The sequence below is a fragment of the Mandrillus leucophaeus genome, unplaced genomic scaffold (genome assembly GCF_000951045.1).
Source record: "Mandrillus leucophaeus isolate KB7577 unplaced genomic scaffold, Mleu.le_1.0 Scaffold979, whole genome shotgun sequence".
Classification (NCBI taxonomy): Eukaryota; Metazoa; Chordata; class Mammalia; order Primates; family Cercopithecidae; genus Mandrillus; species Mandrillus leucophaeus.
The window spans coordinates 821,411-845,967 of record NW_012110685.1 but is presented as its reverse complement, the minus strand read 5'-3'; the positions used below and the strand labels follow the sequence as shown (position 1 = coordinate 845,967).

At 41.3% G+C, this 24,557-nt stretch overlaps 1 protein-coding gene across 1 annotated transcript in view; it reads left to right on the top strand.

The window, feature by feature from the left end:
* The window catches only part of NTM (neurotrimin), a 718,324-nt gene that overhangs the window by 164,629 nt on the left and 529,138 nt on the right, over window positions 1-24,557 (top strand). The gene's annotated exons all lie outside the window — the stretch shown is intronic.

Genomic DNA, 24,557 nt, shown 5'->3' with positions numbered 1-24,557 from the left:
AAGACACATATGCAGAATCATGGCCAACTCATCATAGACAGAGTTCTTATAAAGGACGGATGACGGCTGTAGGGAGTACAGGAACTTAGGGTCTTTCTCTGGGGGAGTCTGGGATGTTCAACAGAAGAGATATGTGAGCTTTATCTTAAAGAATGGTTAAGACTTTACCGTAGGTAGATGTTACAGATGAGGAGGCTTAAAGAGTTTGGATGCAGACAGCTCAGCCACATGGAGTTTCATTGAGTTTCCCCAGTAAACTCAAAGTGGTATATTGTAATTATTAGGTGCATTCAACTCTACAAATCATCTTTTCTTTCTTATAGAAACTTGACTGCAACACTACTTCTGTGATGCTATTGGCAGTATAAGTTAGTGGTTAGGACCAGAACCTCTAAAATCACAGAGACCCGGATTCTAACTTCATCTTTACCACCTAACAGTTGTGAGGCCTTGAGGGAGTCCCTTCAACCCCGGCCCTCACTCTCTTCATTTGTAGTAGTGCCTACTTCACAGACTTCAGGGAGTATAAAAAGAAGTAACATACTAGGCTCAGCGTTGAGCCCACAGTAAGAGTTAAACAAATGTTAGCCATGTATGATTAATAATATTATTATTATCATCTGTCATTTAACACCTAATGAAGCGTTGAATGAACCACAACCTAGTGACTTTATAGAGCTAATGTACTTCCCAGACACCTTAATGGAGCACTCCACTCTTCTCTCTTCAGAAAGAATGTGCTCCCATTGCCATAAATCACCAACACAAAAGTGGGTACACATGGTCCCTATTCTCTGCTGGCCACTTTGCGTTTTACTCCAATTATTGTGCTATTTTCCCTGGTGTTTCCCTTTTTGGCTACTCAGCTGAAAACTTCCTGAATGCCTAGTTTACTTCCCCTTCCAGATCATGAACAAAGCAGCTCTGAAAGCCCACACCTGGTGCCACTCCACCAGCTCCCAACGAGGTGCCTCCCCAGTTGGTCCTTTGCTGAATCAGATTGTGTGTCCCCACAAATGGTTCTGATCATACACAAGTGTTGTCAGCCTGAAAGCACAGGTTCTGGAACCTTTCCATACAGTTTCAGATGGCAGTACATTTCAACCCTCAACTGTACTCCCTGCTTAAAAAGGAAAAAGAAAAAGAAAAAGAAAAAAGAAAGTGTATCAATGGTATGGATCCTAAAAGGATGCCTCATCTTGTCCGTTTGTAATCAATGCAAAGAAAATAAAAGTAAACAGACAATTGGAGCGGGGAGGTGAGCGGCAACACCATTTAAAACCATGTCCACTCCTTATTGCGCGTTGTGCGTTTTGCCTCCACTGCCCTGCCGGGCTACCTCTGCAGACTCACCCGCCACCTCTGCAGCTGCTTTTCATTCCGTGTTGCTACACTCACTCCAGCGTCCAGTCTAGAAACCTGGGCTTTCATCTTGATTTCTTTCTGTTCCTCAGCCATCACGTGCAAGCAACCACCAAGTAAACTCTGACACCCCAGCTTCCCATCTATCTCTCCAAACCCGCCACCTCTCCTAGCTCTGCAGCCAGCTTCCCATACCAACACACCGTAGGCAATGGATTTTGATCTTTCCTCTTCATTTTGTCCTCTGCCAGTCCGTTTTCTATTGAGCAATCCGAGATCTTTAAAAATGCAAGTGTGGTCACCTCGCTCTGCAGGTAGAAATACTCGTGTGGCTTCTGTCACCCTTAGGATCAAGCTTGAACTCCTTCGCTTGGCTTAGAGGGACCATCTGGACTTTTTTCTCGGCCCTCTCGTCCCTTTGCGGCCTATGGCTGCTCTTCTGCCCCCGCCTTCTCCCACGTCACCTTTCTGGGTGCACTGGCGAACTACAGTTTTTGTGTCTGATAAGAGCTTAAACAGGACTGCCTTCTGGGAGCTGTCCCAACCCGCCTGCCTCAGCTCTCTGCCCTCTTGTATGCTGGGCCAGCTTCCCCACCCTCCATCCCAGCCTTCGCCCACCCTGTGCTGGACCAGAGCTGCTGCTCAGCTTCTGTCTCCCTAGCTGGGCTGTGCGCAAAGAGCAGGCACCTCCCCTCTTCTTCACAGCAAGCTTCCAGCAGGGTTCTGGAGCACACCAGACCCTCAGTATGGACTGGTAGGACTCTTGAAGAATTCTCTTGAAGAATCCTTTTGAGAAGTAAAATGAAGCCAGTGAGGAATACAACCAAATTTGTCCTGTGCTCTGCAGAGGAAAGGGGGTGGCCTACCCAACCCCCACTTCCGCCCTCCTGCCACCTGCCCCTCTCCCCAGCCCCTCGGATGAGGATCCAGCATCTCGCTTCTCTCAACTTGACAGTCAGCAGAATGGCCTAAATTGGGATATTTTCCAGAGGCAGGTTGAGTAAGCACTGACTGAGCTGACCCTGATAGAAATACTTAAGAAGCTTTGCAGGGGGATTAAGCGGCTGCCTTTAATCTTGCTTCCTTCCGGGTGGCGGCGGTGGGAGCGGATTCCAGCGTGGGCAGGGGTGGGCTGAGGGGCCTGAGCCCCAGCCAGTCTCTGCAGGAGGCCGGACTTGTGAGCTGAGGAACCCGGGAGTTGGAGATGGGGAGACAGAGGCGGTGAAAGAGGCCATGGTTTCCATTTCAACCTTTTAAGAACCTAACTGAATTACCTTCTCTTTTCTCCTCCTTTATTTTCAATTCAGGAAGCGTTCATATTTCCAAATATGAGGTGCTCTCGTTACTTGCTGGAAAATTCTGCCTTTTTTGATTATATAACGACCAAGGCTAAATCCAGAGATGCATAAGCAGAAGAGGATTTGTTCTGGATCACACCAAGTGAATCCATGGAGGAGAACCCCTGGGCTCAGTCACTCGTCATGAAAGCATCTCAGATGCAACAATCCTGACTCAGTATGCTGTTTCCACAAGGGTCATGTGGCATAGCCTGCGAGTACAATGTCCATCCCTTAGTCCCTTATACTCCCCAAATAACAGTCAACCCCTTAGATTGACTACCACGGTAGTTTTTTAAAAGCCCTGGAAGAGGGGAGATGATATTTTTACTAAATCTGGGGTACATATCGTCCTGGATAGCCTGTATCTTAGAGGCCTTGTTAATAGAGATTACAGACCAAATGACGGTAGTTGACTTCTGGGTAGGGAAACAAGTTCATTGAATATTAAAAGAAAACAACAAGAAAAGAAATTTAAAGATTATTTAGTCCAATTTATCACTGGCGAATAAAGAACCCGAGTCTTGAAGACCTGTTCCCAAATCGTACATCTCTGTAACAACCCTGCTGGATGAGAATTAGATCCCACTTTCTTTCAGCCGTACCAGATTTGAGGTTTTAGAGGTGAAGTTTTCTGTAGGTCTGTGTCTTTCGTAGGAGCCCTATTCAGAGCTAAACTGGGTTATTCATCATTTGAGCCCCCTTTCAGCTTGCGGGCTTAATAGAGTTGAGGTTTTAGGTCAAGGGTCCATACTTAGCATAGCCTAAAACATACCAGGCACTCAATGCCCGTTAATTAAATAAATGTTAAATTCACATGGTTTCGTTTACGTGTATTCTGAGTGGGTTTCTGAGTGTCTGGAACTTCCAGATATTTTACTTAATCTTCCCTGAGATTGTTAACTAGTTCCTCTTCTTTCTGTGGCACAGCATCTATTTACAAGTATTTCTGATTCAGGCCACATGTTGTGTGGGCATTTTGAAACCCAGGGGGCACATGGGACAGCATCTCCTAATTTTGGTTTGGCTGGGTCTCTTATTTTAGGTTTTAATTTTAGTTTGTTTTGGTCTCTCCATGATTACTCAGTCTTTCTTTGCATTCACATCCAGGCTGTTCTGAGTACCTGTAACCCTGAAAGGCTCAAGCATATCATTGTACTTGTGTATTAATTATGTATTTGATTCATTACTACTGTACCTCGAGCAATACGACCTCAGGGCATATACATGACATTTAAGACTAACGATGATTTCACGTATAGCATATCTGCTCAAAAAATAAAATCATCTTTAGAGATTTAGGGGGAGTGAGAATTTAATGGATAGTACTGACTTTTTTTTTAAAGCAAACACTTGACCCTAAAACTGCTTTTTTCCATCTTTTGCTTCAGCCTGACCTAGAAGTAGCTTTGACTTATAACTGGGCACCTCAGGGTCTCCTCTTCCAGCAGATTCACTGCTGTTGCCGTCTGTTAGCCAATGTTCATGTTTATTGGTGGCAGGGAGAGCCCACCTGAATATTCAAGGAATACTCAGGGTTTTAGTGCAGCATGCAGCTGGGTCTATACAAAGGTTTTCCTGGGAGGGGCCTCTGAGCTTCCCTGTGGATGGTTCCCTCTGCTCCACCTCCTTCCACCCCTCTGGTCCTACCTTTCTGAGCTGACACATTGTCCAGCACTGTGAAGTTGGCGACACATCCCACTTAACAATAATTGCCAGCCCTTGCGGGCACTGACTAGACTCACCGCAGCCCCTGTGTACCATGGTTTACACTGAATGACTTCTCACGGGAGCTGAGAGGGCCTTGGGGCTGGTGCCAGCTGCTATTGCTGGGTTTGAACTGTACCACTTAGTCTTTATAAATAAGTGTCAATCCCATTGACTGTGCTTTCTTCCAAACAGATTTTTCACCAGCAACAACACTGAAGAGGATAGGCGGGGGAGCAGGGGTGTTGACAGTACACACTTGGCACACATCAGCAGCTTTTGGCACCCACCAGTCATCAACTAAAGGAGTCTGGGAGGGACAATAGCCTGAAATCTCCCTCCTTGCTTCAGAACCCACCTTCACGCTGCAGTGCATCCTTTATAGTGATTTCCAGGGAATTAATTTAAAATTGCTCCTTCAATCCTGTCAGTATCTCCTCAGAGGGCTCCCACCACCCCAGGCCTGCCTGATTTCAACCCAGGCTCGCTCCTACTGACTTTGGGAGATGGGTAAAACGTACTTAAACAAAACAGAGGACAATTTTTGAAGGAGTTATAAAGATCTTTACCTAGTGACATACACTAAAATCTCAACAGGTACAAACTTATCCTTCCTGGAGGAGGGACTATATCCCTCTTGACTCTAAAGACATAGATTTGCATATTGATAGAATCCATGGATTTGTATAGCTGGATTGGGATATTAGAAACCATTAATCATAGTTCAGCACAGCAGTCAGCCTCTCGGAAAGTTGTTGGGAGTTGGGGGCAGGCTATTTAACATCTAGTCAAGCAGAAATACTCAACTGCCAAAAACAGGCCACACTGATTCATCCAACAGAGGTACCACTCATTCATTCATTCATTCATTCATTCACTGAATAGTTACTGCACATCATTTGTGTCAGGCCTTGTTGGTAGCTGGAGATAATGAGTGTGAAAGGCGGTTGCTATCGTGCTTATCTCAATTGCTTATATACACTTACCAATCATCTGAGGGTCTGCCCTTCTGTCCAGAATCTACATACAGTATAATGGGAATTACAAGAACTTCTCTTTGCCTTTTACTAGATATACATCTTTGATCTCCCCGCAGAGATGCGGTACATAGAAAAGGAACTCAGTACCATTTACGCTGGTTGTTCTGCATGAGTTCTGGGATTTGGGGCTTCAAGATCACACAGCTGTCAAATCTACCAACTATCATCCCTTCCTGACTGTTTAAACTGTTGAGGACACCGAGATTTGAAGTTTAGTTTACCTGCCCCATGTTGCAAAGCTAAATTCTGGCAGGGATGAGACCACACCTCACCTGCCTTCGTGGCCTGCTGGCTACTCTGTCTACTCTGAAGTTCATGACAAAACCCCATGAGTCCGGGTGAAGAAGACTGTAAGTGACCCTCTAGTTCAAAGCTTCTCCACTGGGGAGACCCTCTAGTTCAAAGCTTCTCCACTGGGGAGACCCTCTAGTTCAAAGCTTCTCCACTGGGGAGACCCTCTAGTTCAAAGCTTCTCAACTTTGGCCGCACATATCTAGGGACCCGAAGGAGCATGCCACACTACAGAAACCTGAGCTGCACCCCCAGAAATGTAAGTTTACTTGGTTTGGGTCAGGTCTGGACATCTACATTTTTAAAAGATGTCCTAGATGATTACTGATTTTAGGGAAAACTCAAATAAACCATACGTCCTACTGCCCTGCTCACTCACATACTCATTCAATCATTCGTTCATTCATTTCACTATTTTCCTCAAACATTACTTTAGCAAGAGAGACATACATAAAAAATCTTCGAAGTCATCCACATCCCGTGTCAGGAAAATTCTGCCCGTCTGTTGGCACACCACAGGCCTTTCCAAGCTCCTCACCCAGCTTTTAAACATCACTAATAAGCAGCACTAGCGAGCATGCCCATGAAAGCCTGCAGCTCATCCCCATTTCGAAGCTCACCTCGTCCAGGAGTCGCTCTGGAGCCCTGCCACCATGGTGTGGAACCACGTCCGTACTCAGGGCTGTGACAGAAGGGCACCAGGGGCTCGCTGCTCTTTATTTACTTTTAATTACAATTTTCCTGTGTGTCTCTGCCCTCCCATGGGAGCAGCAGCACCCTGTTAATGGGATTATGTGGTCTGGATGCTGCTGTGGACGTGTGTGCCGCTCCTCCTGTCTCTGAATTTCACCCAGATAATTGATTTCGGTCTGTTCCCTGACACTCGCCTTCGAGGCACAGGGTGTTATTAGGGCCTTTGTTCCATTTTTGAGTGACAAAGTCTTTACATGCCAGCCAAGCAAAAGCAATTGTTGCATCTCTCACTTTTCTTATTAACTAACAGAGAATTGCAGGCAGCTTGAAGCCCGCTGAGAGAAATAATAACATAAGCGGCTGCTTGGGCGCAAAGTGGATCCTTTCGACCACAGCAGCCTGGTGAGATTAACAAGGCCCCTCCTCTCCCGCAGCCACTGGATCCCCATTCTCCAGCTTCCCTGTCTGTCTCCCTCTGCCTTTCCCCCAACCACAGCAGCCTGGTGAGATTAACAAAGGCCTTCCTCTCCCTCAGCCACTGGGTCCCCACCCTCCAGCTTCCCTGTCTGTCTCCGTCTGCCTTTCACCCATCCACAGCAGCCTGGTGAGATTAACAAAGGCCTTCCTCTCCCGCAGCCACTGGGTCACATACCAGGTGTATTTCACGATCTGAAAGTTTTGTGACATGTTTTCGCTTCGTAAGTGAGCTGAAGTGTTCTATGATCGATCACAATGTTGTACTTAGTAATCCATTTGTCGGAGGATGTTTAGGGTTTGAGGTGTCTCCATTCATTTTGCTATTACAAACATGGCCCCTGTGAGTATTTGGATTCACACCTCCTTGTGCACACATACAAGCCTTTCCTGACATACAAGCCTAGAAGGTTGTAGGGATTGTTCATTTTCAACTCTAGCAGGTAACACCAAGATGCCTCCAAAGAGATTTTTTTCTAATTATGTCATAAGATGAAATGTAGGAATTGGTAATCCCATTTCACATACAAGGACAAAGAAATGATTTCTCCCTGTGTTTGGCTGGGAAGGTGACAGCAATAGGGAAAGGAAAATTTCTTCCCTCTAGTTTCTATTCTTGGTCTCCCACTATCCTGGTGCCTAAGCTGACAAGAAGGATCACCATCATTCCAGTGGAACTGGGAACTCATTCCTGTTCCTACTTCCTTGGTAACTTTGTTTTCCATCCTTGAGCCATTGGCAGGTGAGATCCTTAGTCACGACCTGCTCTTTCTTGTGGTCCAGGCAGGGCAATTCCTGCTATGTGCACAGTGCTCTGATCGGTTACCCAGAGCTCTGAACTGATAGGCGCTCTGTTTCCATGGTTGCTTCAGCAGGTCGGTGGTCATAACAGCAAACACTTGAGTCTACCCTGAATGTGCATCCTCATGCTCACTAATTTTGTGACCACAATCAAATACTTAACTTCTCAGATGCTGTCTCCTCGTCTTTAAAATGGGAATGATTGTACACACCTTTCAGAAAAGTTGTGAGAATCATGTAAACAAAGCAAAGCAACAAGCACAGTGTTTAATACTCTGTGGTCATCCTGTAAAAAGCATAAATGACTTTAAAATGCATGCTTTGCTCTGTACCTGTGGTGTGAGGTGGAGGAAGGGTTCCAGGGTGGAGGAGAACCATGCCCCCACTGACTCTTTTGGTTGGATTCCAAATACTAGGGTTGGAAGACACTGACGAGTTTTACACTATTTACTGACCCATGGTAGTTTAGAAAGGAAGTTGACTTCACAGAACTTTCTTAGGTCTACTAGTTCTTACCCCAAAGAAGCTAGTAGAACTAGTTTCTTTGTGGACAAAAGACTCAAATGTGTATATGACACTTCTGCCTTGATCCTATACCTCTCCTAAGAGAAATTTTACTTTGAGAAGGTAGAATTTCCTTCCTTTATCAATAAAAGCTTGGGAAAGTCAAAATACTTTTAGAGTTCCCTTTAGGGGTACAAGAGAGGATGGGGTTCACAACCCATTGTGTGCTCCCAGGCTCATAAAGTGACAGTACTGCTATGTCATCTTCTTCTTAGCAGTTCTTGTTTTCTCATGCAGTTGTCACCCGATTTAATTATCTCTCTGTGTTTGTTTCCATCTTCATCCACTCCCCTCTCCTCCCTTCTTCCTTCTCACTGCATCCTCATGCTTTCTTCTTCGTTCTCATGGCCTCCCGGCACCTCTGCAATTCACCTGCTTGTCCCCAGAGACTCTCACGCAGCCTTCTTGAATGACTGATTACTGGAAGGAATAGAATTGTTAAAAACAACAATGTTTTCTAAACACCAGTGTGTAAAATGTATAATAAAAAAGTGGAATGGCACTAAATGAATTATGGTTTTTTCAAAAAAAACAAATTACCCACCTGTCAAATACTATTAACGCTCAAATCAGCACGAAGAATAAGAACGCGTGTATGGAGGGATCTTTTCTTCTTTTGTAAAACAAATACCAGCCCCTTATAACAGCTGGTTTCAGTGTCTTCAATGAGTAACTGATAAGGGGAAGGAAGGTAAAAAACTCTCCAACAAATCGTTTTTCATGGTGTCAATGTGATGTGTTACTTTCGTGTGTAATTCAGATGTGTTCTCATATTTGAGTGAAGGGTTCATTAACTTCCCATGGCTTAATGATATTCCATAGGATAGGGCAAATGAGAAAGGGGAACTTATGAAAACAGAAGTGAGAGTGGAGGTGGGTTTTCAATGTTCAGGGACTCATTTGCTTCTCAAAAAAAGCAGGTTTGAAAGCCAAATACACAGGGAAATACCTCGTTTTTGTGAATACGCTAAAGGGTAGTATTTACTTGGACAAAGAACAGTAGGCTTTTTCCTTCCTTCCTTTCTTCCTTCCTTCCTTCTGTCTCCCTCCCTCCCTCCTTCTCTTCCTTTCTGCCTTCTGTGGTTTATTTTATCTTTAATGCTGACAGGCAGGAGACAAATGCACTTGTTCTTTAATCCAGTGAGATTGTTTTTCCATAGAAGTACGTCTACATTAGTGTTAGGAAAGGACAGTTATATTACTTGGGAGGGGAGATACACTGCTGGCTATTGTCACAGGGTATCCCAGAGACCATGGAAATCCTTCATTCACTCTTAGAGGGTTATTTTCTTCCCTAACATTGGTCAAAAGTAACTGCCACTTAGGTAAAGCCGAGGCCACACATGTCCCCATCTTTCAGCCTCTCACAGCTTTGTGGAATTCATCTGAGTCTCTCTGTTTTGTTCTCCATAGGATGACTAAGTGACCAATGCAGTAGGTAAGCACGAAATTAGAAGTGAGTAAACTGTATTATACACAGATTTAGCTCACCTGGCCCACCAGAGACACAGATCAGATCCCGGTTGACTTAAGGAATTTGCTATGAACCCTCTAGCTGACCTGTGGCAAGCATTCTAATTAATAAGTACTATATCTGGCTTTTGTTCTCTGTTAACTACAGATAATTCTTCTTCCTTGACTTTAATATAATAGAATACAGTCTTTAAAAGTGCCTTGGGGAAAAAAGAAATAGAGAAATAGAAATGATTATTAATATTCTTGCTTAATTGAAAGAGTATTTTCCTATGATAGTTACACGTCTTCTAATTACCTCAATGTGCATTGCTTAAAATTTAAACAAAACAAAACAAAACACCTTTGGGTTAGAGCAGTAATTGTGTTTATATTATTTCTGCTAGAGCTAAATGGATTTCAATGGCTAACCTCAAATGTAAAAAGTTGTTACTTTGGCCTATGTTTGCATTTAAAGTGCCCAAATACAAGGGCTTAAGTCAGAAAGATGTGAAAGCGCATGGAATAGTTCCCAGTTTCTGTTTGTTCTTTATGCAATTCAAGGCTGCGTATGATTACAGTGTTGGTTGCGTTTAAGTGCTTTGTTTTCCCCTGGGTTACAAACATCTAAGGGAGGCGGGAGGATAAGAGGATAAAGAGAATTGAAAAGAATTCTCAAAAGGCATTGTGAAGCACATCAGCTGAGGAGTGAGTTATAAATGAATCTAACAGAGAGACATTTAATTTCCTTCCACATAAGCTTGAGGCTGAAGAGGAAAACTTAGTGGGCATAACTTTACTTACAAGGAACAGCAAATTTTAACAACTCCTTAGTGTAGGGGAGAATAATTCAAGCCATTTGGTAATAATTATCCATTACATTTGTTCAGCATTTTGGAGTTCATTGTCCCCTACAACTCCTACATAATTCGGCTCCACAAATATTCGTTGAGTGTCTGCTAAGCTCCAGACATAGAGCTGGGTTTGGGAACATTAGGTTCAAAGAAGTAATAGCCCCCACTCTCAAGGGGGTCACAGTGTACAAGATGGACACGTAAGATAATACAAGGTAATGCGGCAAGTTCTATAATAGTAGAAAGCATAAATCCTCAGCTGTGTAGAAGAGTGAGCAATTAATTCTGCTTGGACTACATTTAGAGCAACCCAGAATGTGTATTGATGTAAGCATTCATTCGTTTATTTATTCATTCATTCAAAGAGCAATGTGTTTTTCTTGCCTGTACTGTGGCAGATGTTACACTAGTCAAAGAATGACTTGAGTAATACACAATTATGAGCTGAAACATGTTGAATAGTGAATGAACCTTACTTAGGCTATGGTCTTCCTCAGGGATGCCTTTCTTTATTTGGCTATGGAACTGGGGAAAGAGTAGGAGTTTAACAAAGTGAATGAGAGAGGGAAAGTATTCTGGACAGAAGAAAGGGCTTGTGCAAAGCTCTGCTGTAAGAGGCAGAACTCTAGATGCTGGAAGACAAGGAAGGCCAGGACAGCTGTAGCTGACAGAGCAGGAGGAACATGGCATGCATGGCATGCATGTTAGCTTGCTAGGGCTGCTGTAGTAAAGTATCACAAACTGGATGGACTACACCAACAGAAATTTATTGTTTCACAATCCTGGAAGCTAGAAGTCTGCAATCACATTGTTGGCAGGGTGGTTCCTTCTGAGGGCTATGAGGGAGAATCTGTTCCAGGCCTGTTGCCCAGCTTCTGGTAGGTTTTGGGCAATCATTAGTGTTCCTTGGTTAAAGATGCAGCATCCCAATCTCTGCCTTCATCTTCACAAGGTGTTCTCCTTGTACGCATCTGTGTCCAAATCTCCCCTTTTCATAAGGACACCAGTCATGTTGGATGAGGGCCCCAGCGAATTCCAACATGACCTAATCTTAATTTAACTAATTACACCTGCAGTTATTCTATTTTCAAATAAGGTGACATTCTGAGATATTAGGGGTTAGGACTTCAGCATATGAATTTGTGTATGGTGGTGGGGGATGGGGATAGTTTCACTGCTGATGATCTGGGATGAGGCTAGATAATGAGGCTAGCACTTGATGTCTTTGGCTTCTTCGAGGACTGGTAAGTCGTGTTACAGACTTGGTTCTTTATTATCAGATGTTGAGCAGAAGATGCCATGGTCAAATTTTCATTTCACAAAGGTGTCCCATCCTCTGCACTGTCTGGAAAGGTTGGGTGTGGACAGACCTGTTGAAGACTGATGCAGCCTTTTGGGTGAGAAATGATAGATTACAGTATACCAGGATGGAGAAGATGGACTGGAGAAAAATTAATAGGTTGGGAAGATGTTTAAAAGGCAAACAATTAATAGGACCAGTTAATGGGTTTGGGTGATAAGAAGAGGGTAGGGTCAAGGATGACAACTGGATGGAAAGTGGCGTCATTTACTGACACAGGGCCAGATTTAACAGAGAAAAATGTGAATTCAGTCTTGACTGTGAAGAGTTTATAGTACCATTTAAATATCCTAGAGGAAATAGTGAATATGTTTTTGAAGGATTTTTGAGGTTAGAAAAGAGGTCTGGGCTAGAAATACAAATTTGGAGATTATTGTTTCATATGTTAATGCGTAAGTTAAACCATGCACAGGAATAAAATGTCTTAGGGAGAGGGTAGTATAAAGTGGACAGGGCCTAGGAATGTGCTTTAATAAACTCCAACTTTATAGGACGATAATAAAGGAAGATTATTCCTTTATTATTCGCCTACAGGAGAATCACAAGAAGAGTGAACAGGTGAAAGCAGCCATACAAGTCAAAAGAAGAAAACAGTTCGAAAAGGGACATGATCACAATTTAGATTGCTGATGGTTGAGGCAAATGAGACGGGGCAGAGGAGGGAGGTGCCCACTGGATTCCATGACATGAAGATGAATGAAGCCTTAGCATGTTGGCAGAACAGGGAAGAAGAAGGACGTTAGTAAGATGACAATAAGGAGAGCTAGAAGTAAAATTGACAAATGTCATGAGTCCCAAAAAAGCAATTTTAACAAGAAGGCAGATGATATGGAAGGGTGGATGATCATCAGAAAGGACACCTTTAGACTCTGAAGCAGATGTCAGAGTGAGAGAACACAGAGCCAAGGTTGCAGAGAGCAGTGTCCTCAGTAGATAGACAGGCTTGGACAGTCAGCTACATCAAGGGATTGGTTGTAATATTCTGAATAAAATGTCAGAAAAAATATTCTAAATGGCGCAGTGGAAGGTGAAAAAGAATGGAAGAAAGAAGAGCAAAGCCCAGGAGTGGGAGGGCTGGGTGGGGAGGAATCTTTTCATTTGATAGTGACAAAGATGAGAAGGGACAAGAACCCAGGGTGGTTAGTGGTTCAGTCTCAAAAGTCCCTTTCAGGAGGTGTAAGAAGATGTATGCTGGTCCCAAACTGCCAGAGTGTTGGCCCTCTGCAGCTTTGGTGATATGAGCTCCAGGATCTGCAGTTTCTTCTTGTAGGAGTAGCATGCTTGCAAATCCAGGTGTGGAGTTTATGTATTCACATGGCAAGGAGTAGTGGCATCTTATCTAGCTAGAGTACAGAAGAAAGGTCTGAGAGTCTCTGTCCCTCTAGTTCATGTCTGGAGATGGTAGTGCCCCCAGGGAGTGCATTAATTCATTTATTCATGCATGCATCCATTATTTCCTTTATTCATTTAACAAACCTTTTTGAGTAGCTAGTTTGTACCAGACTCTGGGTACACATTGATGAATTAAAGATATTATTCCCACCTTCATTACCCTAAAGTCTATTTGGAAAGGAGAAAATAAATAGCAAACAAAATCAACAAACATAAAATGTAATTACATGTTAGAAAACTGCTATAGAGGTAAAGGCAAGATGCCATCAAAGGAAATAAAAGGAGAGCCGTACTTTTATACAGATACTTTGAGCCTGCACAGTGTGAGATTTTTGAGAATCAGGTGGATCTGGCAATGTGAGTAGTTGGAGACCAAGGCATCCTGGCAGAAGTGGGAAAGGCCAGTGGGGACAACTGTGGGGTCACACACAGTGAGTGACAAGGAATGACTGATTGTGTTGTGCAGAAAGGATTATAGAAGAGGACAAAGGGATGTAGGAGGGGTTAGGTAGATTCAGAATCTGTGTGTTTCAGTTCCTGGGTATCCCATTGCTGTTTAAAACAATATGCCTGTCATTTGTCCTTTGTGGACACATTTTCAATGTCTCATGTTTTCTCCAAAACCTGAAGGCATGAAACCACACTACTTCCCCTTTATCACTGTCCTCTACGGTGATCATGCAGATAACCCAAGATCAGGAAGTCAACTAAGAGAGAAAACAAAAGTCTATTTCCATACTGAATAGTTATCTTGAAGTTCAAGTTATGTATAGGTAGGTAAATTACAGATATCTGGTGTCATTCCCCAAATTAACTTGTCACATTCCAACAAAATGATCAAATTTTATAGACAGCTACCTTGTTAATTTCTAAGTCCATTCTCGAAACTGTCCTCTACCATCATCAGGTACTAATACACTCCAGGTTTCCTATTCTCAGACATTGGCACACAAACCATTTCTCTACTGGATTAAATGTTTCTCAGTGTCAGATCCTTACTTTTCTACATTTTATAAGCAGAGCTGGAAGATGGTTAGGCTCATGACTCTGGAGTCAAACTGCCTGGGTTCGGATATCTCACTCAACACATAGGTATGTGACCTTGAAAAGCTATTAAACTCTACCTGCCAAACTTTCCTCATTAGTAAGATGAAGAAAATAAAAGCAACTACCACCTCTCAATAATGTTTTTAGGCCTAAGTGAGATCAATCAGGCGAAGCACTTATCACAGCCTTGTGCGTAGCAAGTACATAGTAAATATCAGCTGTTATTATGTGTATTATCATCACATCACCATTACCACCACCACCACTTTCACTATTAACACCAGTATCACCACCACCTTCACCATTATTGCCAAAATTGTCACTACCACAATCGTCACCATCTTTGCCATCATTGCAGCATCACCACCATCACTCATCATCAGCATCACCACCACCTTCACCATCATCACCACCACCACACCATCAACACCACCACCACACCATCAACACCACCACAACTTTCATCAACATTGCCAACATTCCCACCATCACCGCCCCCTTCACCATTATCACCAATATCACCACCATCATCACCATTACCACCAACACCTTCACCGTTAATTCTGATATTGCCACCATCATCACCACCACCTTCATGATCATCACCAACATCATCACCACCACCTTAACCATCATTGCCAACATCACTACCACCACTACCACCACTGCTGTTACTACTATCTGATTGTGATCACCCACTGTCTTTTCTTTCCAGGTTTCACAGCATGTCTCCAAACCAGGACAATGCATAGAACTTTTACTCATCTAGCTTCTTTGTTCCCTCCTCTCTTCTCACTAACCTAGCCTCTATTCTTCCTTCCAAGTATTAGAGTATCTAAAGTCCACTTTAAAAATTGAAACTCTTTATTCAGTGCAATTGGTCATAAGAAAATTAAAGCTAGTAAAAAAGTTCCTTTTAGCCTTATAACTACTTACCCTATCATGAGCACCTTTTATTTCTCTCTCTCTCTTCCTCTCTCTCTCCATCACTCTCCCTCTCTCTCTCTCTGCCTCCCTCTCTCTCACATACACACAAGCACTCACACGTACTTATATTGAAAGTTCAAGATCATACAGCCTCCTTAATAACCCCTTTACCTAAGCTTAGATCCAGTAATAAGAACTTCCAGAGCATCAGTTCTCCCTGTCATTTCAGAGAAAACATTTTTTTATGTTTAAGATTCACTTTAAAAAATGATGACAAATTTTAGTTTAGATTCATGGGGTACATGTCCAGGTTTGTTACTTGGGTATATCATGCTATGGTGAGGTTTGGGGTACAATTGATCCCATTACTCAGGCATTGAGGATAGTATCCAATAGTTTATCAACCTTTATCTCCCTCCCTCTCCCTTCCCTCTAGAATTCTCCAGTGTCTATTCTTCCCGTCTTTGTGTCCACGAGCACCCACGTATAAGTGAGAATATTCAGCATTTGGTTTTCTGTTCCTGCATTAATTTACTTAGGATAATGGGTTTCGGATGCACACATATTGCTGCAAAGCACATAATTTCATTCTTTCCTATGGCATAGTATTCCATGGTGTGTATGTACCATATTTTCTTTATCTGATCCACCATTGATAGGCATCTATGTTGAGCCTATGTATTTGCTATTGTGAATAGTGCTGCAACAAATATATGTGTGAATGCATCTTTTTGGTAGAATGTTTTATTTTCTTTTGGATTTATAACCAATAATGAGATTGCTGGGTTGAATGGTAGTTCTTGGTTCTCTGATAAATCTCCAAACTGCTTTCTACAGTGGCCGAACTAATTTACATTCTCATCAATAGTGTATAAGCATTCCCTTTTCTCTGCAGCCTTGCCAGCATCAGTTATTTTTTGACTTTTTAATAATAGCCACTCTGACCATTGTGAGATGGTATCTCACTGTGGTTCTATTTGCATTTCTCTGATGACTAGTGATGTGGAACAGTTTTATATATATATATATATATATATATATATATATGTTTCTTTGGCCACTTGTACATATTCTTTTGAGAATTGTGTGTTCACAGCTTTTGCCCATTTTTAAATGGGGTTATTTTTTGCTTTTTGAATTGTTCAAGTTTATTATGCATTCTCCATATTAGACTTTTGTTGAATGCACAGTTTGTAAATATTTTCTCCCAGTCTGTAGATTGTTTACTCTGATGATAGTTTCTTTTGCTGTGCAGAAACTCTTTCATTTGATTAAGTATCACTTGTCGATTTTTGTTTTTGTTGCAATTGTTTTTGAGGATGTAGTTATTTCCCAAGGCTGATATTCAGAATAGTGTTTCCTGGGTTTTCTTCTAACATTCTTATAGTTTGACGTCTTACATTTAATATTTAATCCACCTTGAGTTAATTTTTGTACATGGTAAAAGGCAGAGGTCCAGTTTCATCCTTCTGCATATGGCTAGCCAGCTATTCCAGCATGATTTGTTAATAGTGAGTCCTTTCCCCCATTGCTTGCTTTTGTTGACTTTGTCAAAGATCTGATGGCTGTAGGTGTGCGGCTTTATTTCTGTATTCTCTATTCTGTTCCATTGGTCTATGTGTCTGTTTTTGTACCAGTGCCATGCTGTTTGGGTTACTGTAGCCCTGTAGTATAGTTTGAAGCCAGGTAGTGTGATGCCTCCAGCTTTGTTCTATTATTGCCTTGGCTATTTGGGCTTTTTTTTGGTTCCATGTGAATTTTAGAATAGTTTTTTCTCATTCTGTGAAAAACTATATCGATAACAGGATAAGAATAATGTTGAATCTGTAGATTGTTTTGAACATTATGGCCATTTTAACAATATTGATTCTTCCAATCTATGAGCATGGACTGTTTTTCAATTTGTTTGTGTCCTGTTTGATTTCTTTCAGCAATGTTTTGTAGTTCTCCTTGTAGATAGCTTTCACCTCCTTGGTGAGCTGCATTCCTATATATTTTATTTTATTTTATTGCAGCTATTGTAAATGGGATTGCATTCTTGACTTGGCTCTCAACTTGAATGTTATTGGTGTATAGAAATGCTACTGATTTTTGTATATGGATTCTGAAACTTACTGAAGTCCTTTATCAGTTCAAGAAATCATTTGGTAGAGTCTTTGGGGTTTTCTACATATAGAATCACATCATCAGCAAAGAGAGATAGTTTGACTTCATTTTTTCCTATTTGGATGCCTTTTATTTCTTTTTCTTGCCTGATTGCTGTGGCTAGGACTTCCTGGGACTCACTTTTAAAAAATTAATAATAATAGCTTCCTAAACATTGGAAGGCTCCTTTTCAGGTCTACATGTATAAAATTTAATAAACAACTAAATTTTTGTAGTTTGCCCTTGCTTAAAGGCATATTAACAAATTTGATGCATGTTGAAGTCTCAGCACAGATATGAGAAAGGACTAGTATCTGCTTTTGCTGACAAGCAAACGCATCCATGAAACAGATGAGATGCCCATGTCCTTGTGGCAGGAAAATGGCAGAGCACAGCCCTAAATCTCAGCCTGTGCCATCCGCACACCAGAACCAGGCTGGGCCACATGTGCATTCTAGTGGGAGTCCCAGCCTGAGTCTGGTGACTTCCCCGAACCTCCAGAAGGTCAGGGCTCCAAGCAATTTGTACAGTGTTCATACCACTAGGTAAACCTTCCCAGTCCCAAATTACTAAATGTGTGAACTTTTTAGATCTTAAAGCTTATGTAGCAAATGGCTTTCTCTTGAAAAGCCACTCCATAAATTCTAGGGGAAAGTCTTCTGGATTTGTGTTCATGCCGTGACTTTTCTGTAAAAATTGGGTAGCAGATACTTTGACATTGGATCTAAAGTAAAGAGATGGAATTTTACTTGACCACTCTTTGACTAGGCCAGTGTTCAGATTATCTCAGGGTTTATGAGTCCTTTAAATATGCATAACAGCATAAAAGATCCCAAAATTAATCCTAAGTTAATTAATTCTCCCAACATTAATTTCTTCATATGTATTTATATATATAAAATATATATATGAAAAGCCTAGTACATACATATGCAAAATAATAAAATCAATCTTAGTCCATTCTCCTACAGAGGAAGCTTTTCTGCATACAGATGGATGAACAAAAAGAAAGCAGGTCATTCCAAAACCTACTCAAACTCCCTAATCGCCCATAAAAACACGCCACACACACTCAAAAGCAAGCGTAAACACTCAGGTCAAATTCTGGGTGTTAGAAGAGAAAAACAACAGAGGTCATATGTATGCATGATGCTTCCTGTTCTCACTCATGGGTTCAGAGTAATTTTTTCACTTGCTAACTCAATGTCAGAGTCTGAGAGACCAAATTCAGTCTCGACAGCCAGGGGACTGAGCATGTGATGTTTGGCAAAGCAATCATTACAAAGAAATCTCACTTCTAAGAAAAAAAACCGTGGATACCCTGAGGAGGCTTTGACCTGTATATTTGTTCTTTGATGGTAAAAAGGAATCATGATTCTAAAGACTCACTAGCAGTAAAGAATTTACTATAAGTCTTAATTTTAATCCCAATACAGGACACATTTTGTTGTGATAAATCCCAGTAGCCTATGAAAATTAATCTTGACTTCACCCTCAGCTTGGATATGAGGCAGCTTAGTGTAGGTTAACTCAAAACAGGGTCTGGCAAATTGGGGTTCTGGGTCTCTCCCTTCTAATTCCATGGCCTCAGATGATTGATGAAGGCTTTCTAAGCCTCAGTTTCCTTGGCTGTAAAGTGAGGAAAATAATAGTAACTCCTTCCAGAGTCACATTGGAGATAAATTGAGGGAAGTGTATGTGTATATGTATGTATGTGCATATGTATGCACATAAACACACACAATTAAATATATGTATAGACAAGGACACTTTAAAAACTGTTAAGTTCTATCCAAATGATAAGCTAATTTTAAAGTATAATTTAGGCTGCTCTGTTGTAAGGTATTAGTTGTAATGAGATTTCTCCTTTACTAATTATGAACTAATTTGCTCATAGAGTGAATAAAATATTTATAACATGGTAGAATTAGAGTTGTCATTAATACCCATAAAATAAAGTTTTCCTCTACAATAGTAACTAGCCCAGAAAACATTAAGCTCACAAAATGCATCCTATTGGATATATTTTGAACAGAAGTTTATATATAGTTCTTACCACATATTTTAGATTTTACCTGTTCACATTTTCCTTAGTTATATTGTGTGATTTTTGTATTGAAGAATTGTGGTACAACGGAAAGGTGAACTTTGCAGTCACATAGGCCTGAGTTTTACAGCGCACTCTGACATTTCCTAGCTTTGTCATTGTGACTAATTCACTTTCTATTGCTATCAATATCTAACAATTGGCAGACACTTAATATGCTCCAGGAAATGTGCTACGTGCTTCACATGCACTACCCCATGTAACCCCCAGCATACACCATGAATTAGATACTAATTGTACCCCTATTTTACAGGGAAGAAAACTGAAGCACAGAGAGGTTTATATGCCTTCCCTAAGGTCACACAGCTAGTAAGTGACAAAGGGATGGAAAGTGACACAGCCAGTAAGTGACAAAGTGACACTCACGGGGGAAGCCATCTCAGGAGACTGAGTGCATCTCTAGCTCACACATGAGTCAGGACGTGACTGTCAAGGCTGAATGACACAATCATCGTGAATTGAAGTCTTTTAAAATAGTATTCAGTGACATGAACACATGGTGGTTCTTGGTTGGTTCTCTCCTTAATCCTGCCATGTTTTCCGTTAGGCCCTGTGCCCTAAAGGAAGGGACTCTGCGTCTTTTCTTCTGAGGAGGCAGGATAGCCTAGTGGTTGAAGATGGGGGGGATGCAATATTCAAGGGCACAAATTCTATTATGCAAGAAAGGTAACTTCCTTTTGCTTCCTGTAACAACTCAATTTCTGTTTCAAGACTTTATTTTGCCCAATGACAGAAATCTTCATTTCTAAGACTTTTTTCCTGGAAGTTTTATAAATTGTACTTGCTCTTCCCCCTACCCTGTGGTATTCTCCATTTCCACTTAGGACTCCTCTAAGTTCTGGAAAAGCTTACATAGCCTCATGGCATGGGGATGAGGTGGAGGTAGGGAGAAATCTGGCATAAATACAGTCTCTTCTTTATCCTGATACCTTCTCTTTCCTTTGTTCATTGGTTTCTGTTCATTTTCTCCCTTGGCCTCTGTTTAGTCTCCGTTTAATTCTCTGCCACGGTGCTACTCAGAATAGGGAGGCTCAGGGCCCACCATACTCACGTACGTTGAGCTGGCTTTAACGGTTGAAATTCAGTAGTAATCAGGCTTAGGGCCTCCTTCCTTCTCACTCTATAATTTCCCAAGGCCCACTCCCTTCCACACCTATGGCCTTAACTATGACCTATCGGCCATTTCTTTGATTTAATTCTGTGGTTTCTGCATTTAACTAATTACTGATTTATCTTTAACTCAGTCAATAAGTGTTTACTGAATTGTTCTCATGTGGTAGGCACTGTGCTTGGGGTTGCAGCTGTGAGTAATTAGAATAGGATCTGACGATGTGGAGCTTCAGTTGTGGTCCCTAGCATCCTAATCATCCCTGTTACCCTCATCATCACCCCCAACACCATCATCATAATCATCATCATCACTATAAGCCAAGAATCCTCATAATAGTGTGTGTGTGTGTATATATATATGTGTGTGTGTGTGTATGTGTGTATATATGTACGTGTGTGTGTGTATATGTGTGTGTATGTGTGTATATATGTATAATCTGCACAGCAACACAGTGGGATAGTAAGATTATTATCTGTGCTTTACACATGAGGAATCTGTGGCACAGAGGGATTATGTCACTAAACACAGTTCACACAGCTACTTTAGTATTAGAGCCATGATCCAGTCTAGGCATATTTGCTCTGTAGCTCATAATTCAGATCACCCTTCTGTACTGCCTCCCATTGGATATGTGACCTAAAACATTTCTTCTTTAATGTCTAACGAATGCAGTGGAGTTGATGTTCATTATGGTCAAGGGTCAGGTAGCTAAAATCCTCTGAGAGAGGTCACCACCATTGTAACCATGGCCATTAGTTCATTCAACAAACAGCTTTAGCATTCTTACTATGTGTTCAGTGTTGTTCTCAATACTGAAAAATACAGCAGCAAAGAAGTTTGGCTAATGTCCCTGTCCTCATGGGGCTTACACTCTGGAGGCTGGATGTATTATAAGCAGAACAGGAACTTTTAGGAGATGGTAGATACCTATTATTTGTTTTCTACCAAGATTTAACATATGTCTTTGGGCTCAGATCTGAAGATATTTCTGTTTGAAAATTGCCAAATACATGTGTGTTGTATGTGTACCCTGGAGTCTATGACAGTAAACGAGTGCCATCGAGAATGTTGCTGGGATCACTTGTAAGCTTTCTAGTCTGAGTAGTTAGGATATTCACGATATGTATAAGACAAAAGACTTATCTCTAGGATGTATAAATACCTCCTACAAATCAAAAATATAAAGAGAGATATTCAATAGAAATAGAAGAAAGATTTAAATAAGCACTTCACAAAGTGATCAAAAATTTGTAAAAGGACTCAACCTCACTAATTATTAGGGAAATGTAAGTTTAAACCATAATGATATATTGCTATATATCCATCAGAATGGGTAACATTAAAAAAACTGGCAATACTAAGTGCTGGTGAACTAAGTGCTGGTGAAGATGTGGATTAACTAGATCTCTCATACCTTGCTGCTGAAACCTGACTGGTACAAACATTTTGGAAAAATATTTAGAGCTGTTAATTACAGAATCTCTCATTGTTCCTCTCAGCATAGATTTCCCAAGCATAGCTGTATACATGCACCAAAAGACATTATACCAAAGTGTTGATAGATGCAATATTTGTTTTAACTCCATACTGGAAGCAACACAAACATAAACAGTCAAATGGATATATGGATGGGGACCTATCCACCCAATGGAATATTCTAAAACACTAAAACTGACAGCATACACATGTCATAGAAGAGTGTCACAAATACAATGTTGAGCAAAAGAAGTCAGACACTGAAGAATTTATACTAAATGATTCTGTTTATACAGAGAGTAAAAATGGGCAAAACTGATCCAGTCATGAAAGTCAGGACAGGGCTACTTTTAGAGAATGAAGACAGGCTGCAAGAATAGGAGGCTCTGAGTACAGACCATTTTCAATTTCTTTAGCTGCTGGTAGCAATGTGGTTATGTTTACCATGCGCATACTTATCAAGCTGTATGCTTATGACGTGCTTATTTTTTCTATATATATGTAATGTTTCAACAAAACTTTTCTTAAAATTAATTAGGTTATTTACCACCTTCTATCTCCTGCTTATTCTTCTGGTCCCCAAGGTTTCTCATGAAATTCTAATTCCGTTGAACTAGTTCGACAGCTTCTCCAAGCCAGAATTCTTGCTCTTTCATCTTGTAGGCCTCCTTTAAATCTTCTTGGATCTAAATAGGGAATGAATTAAAAGATTTCCTATGGAAATTCTCATTTGTATACATAATTGTGTAGCACGGTGCCTGGAACACTGTATATAGACAGTGGATTTTGACATATGAATGAAGGGATGAATTAATGTTTTCTAAATCATATTAACCAATTTGTTTATCATCTACACTAGTATGCAATTGATTTGAACCTAGGAATTCAAACTCTGCTTTTCCAATGAGCACATTCCCCTCTGTATGCTTCTCTCCGTGTCATGAGTGGCTGGACCTTTATTGAGTTGCTGCAGAAGTCAGTTACCCAATAAGGGATGTTTTGTTTACTTTAAATATGTGAAAAATGGTTTCATTCCTCAGGGGTTTATTAATTACTGGTTTACTAATTACTCTGGAACTGATTTTACAGAAAAAAGTCTAGGCAGTTGTTTGAATGAATTCTTATTTAAGTGAGTAATTAGTTGGATCAAAATAATTGACTAAATTAAGAAATTCTTTAATAGACATTATTTAGGTGTCAGTTTGATTTTGCTCCTGGTGATGTGTAACAAATCCATTGTGTGATTAGTAATAAAGCTGTCACTCCTGAAGGGATCCTTTTTAAAACAAAAGGAAAGTCTCTTTTGAGGCTGGAAAAGAACCCAAGTACACATAAGCTGTGAATTATTTTGCACTTTGTCCTTAAACTTTAGATTACTGACAAAACCTAAAACAAGAGTCAAGGCACCGGAAAACAAGTACATACATATTAACATAAAAAACTCTGGAAGGGAGGGAATAGATCTATTTCAAGCCATTTTGGTGTCAAGACCGAAGTAGGTGGGAGCCACTTCATGATACGCATTTCCACACAGGCATCTACCAGATTTCCCCTTTGTCAGAGATCAGTCCAAAAGCTACCTCCTCTTCCCTACCTTCTCTGACCCTCATCCCCTCAATTAAGTATTTAATGATTCCTAAGGCCAATGTGTTTTAATATATTGTGAAAACCTAAACCCTCTTCTCATTATAATATGGGTATTCACTGATAGACTGTGGCTGACTGGAGTGATTGTCTTTGTAATCTAAGAAAGTAGCTAGTTATTGTACAGTGAGTCCAGAGTGAGTTAATATTTAGGAGATTCACATCTAATTGGGTGCTCCTTGAGAACCCCTTTTTTACTTGGTGATTAACACAGTTTTTCTAAGATGAAACAGATCACCCTTAAGGAATAATAATCCTTCTGCTCCATTTGGCCTGGGTGGTCTCGAATCCTCCTTTTCAAGATGTCCTAGGCAAGCCCAGCCAAAGGTTTTTTAACGGGCCCCAACTCCTGCATGGAAGAGGTTTCCTGTGCACCCGAGGGCTGCGCGTGGTGCTGCGGGAGGCGGGTCCCGGCTGCCTGCCGTGGTGCCAGCCCCACGCTGGGGGAGCCCCCGGGTCCTCACCGGGAGATGTGGCTCTGTGGCGGCCTGCCCTGACGTGGGAACACGTGTTCTAACTGGAGATGACTCTAACTGCCTGAACTCGAAAAAGGTTGTGTATAATACCAGGTTTTATACGAAACCAAAATAAATTTTCTCTAACACGAGTTTTCAGACAGGTTGTCCTAATATATTAACTTCTGTCTGTGTTTTGAATAGTCAATTTCACGGTGAAATGAGTTCTTAATAATATATTTACCACCTGGGAAAAATCTCCCAGCCATCTGGAAAGGAGAGGGGATTTAGTGCCTCCAAACAGAGATTGGATTTTTT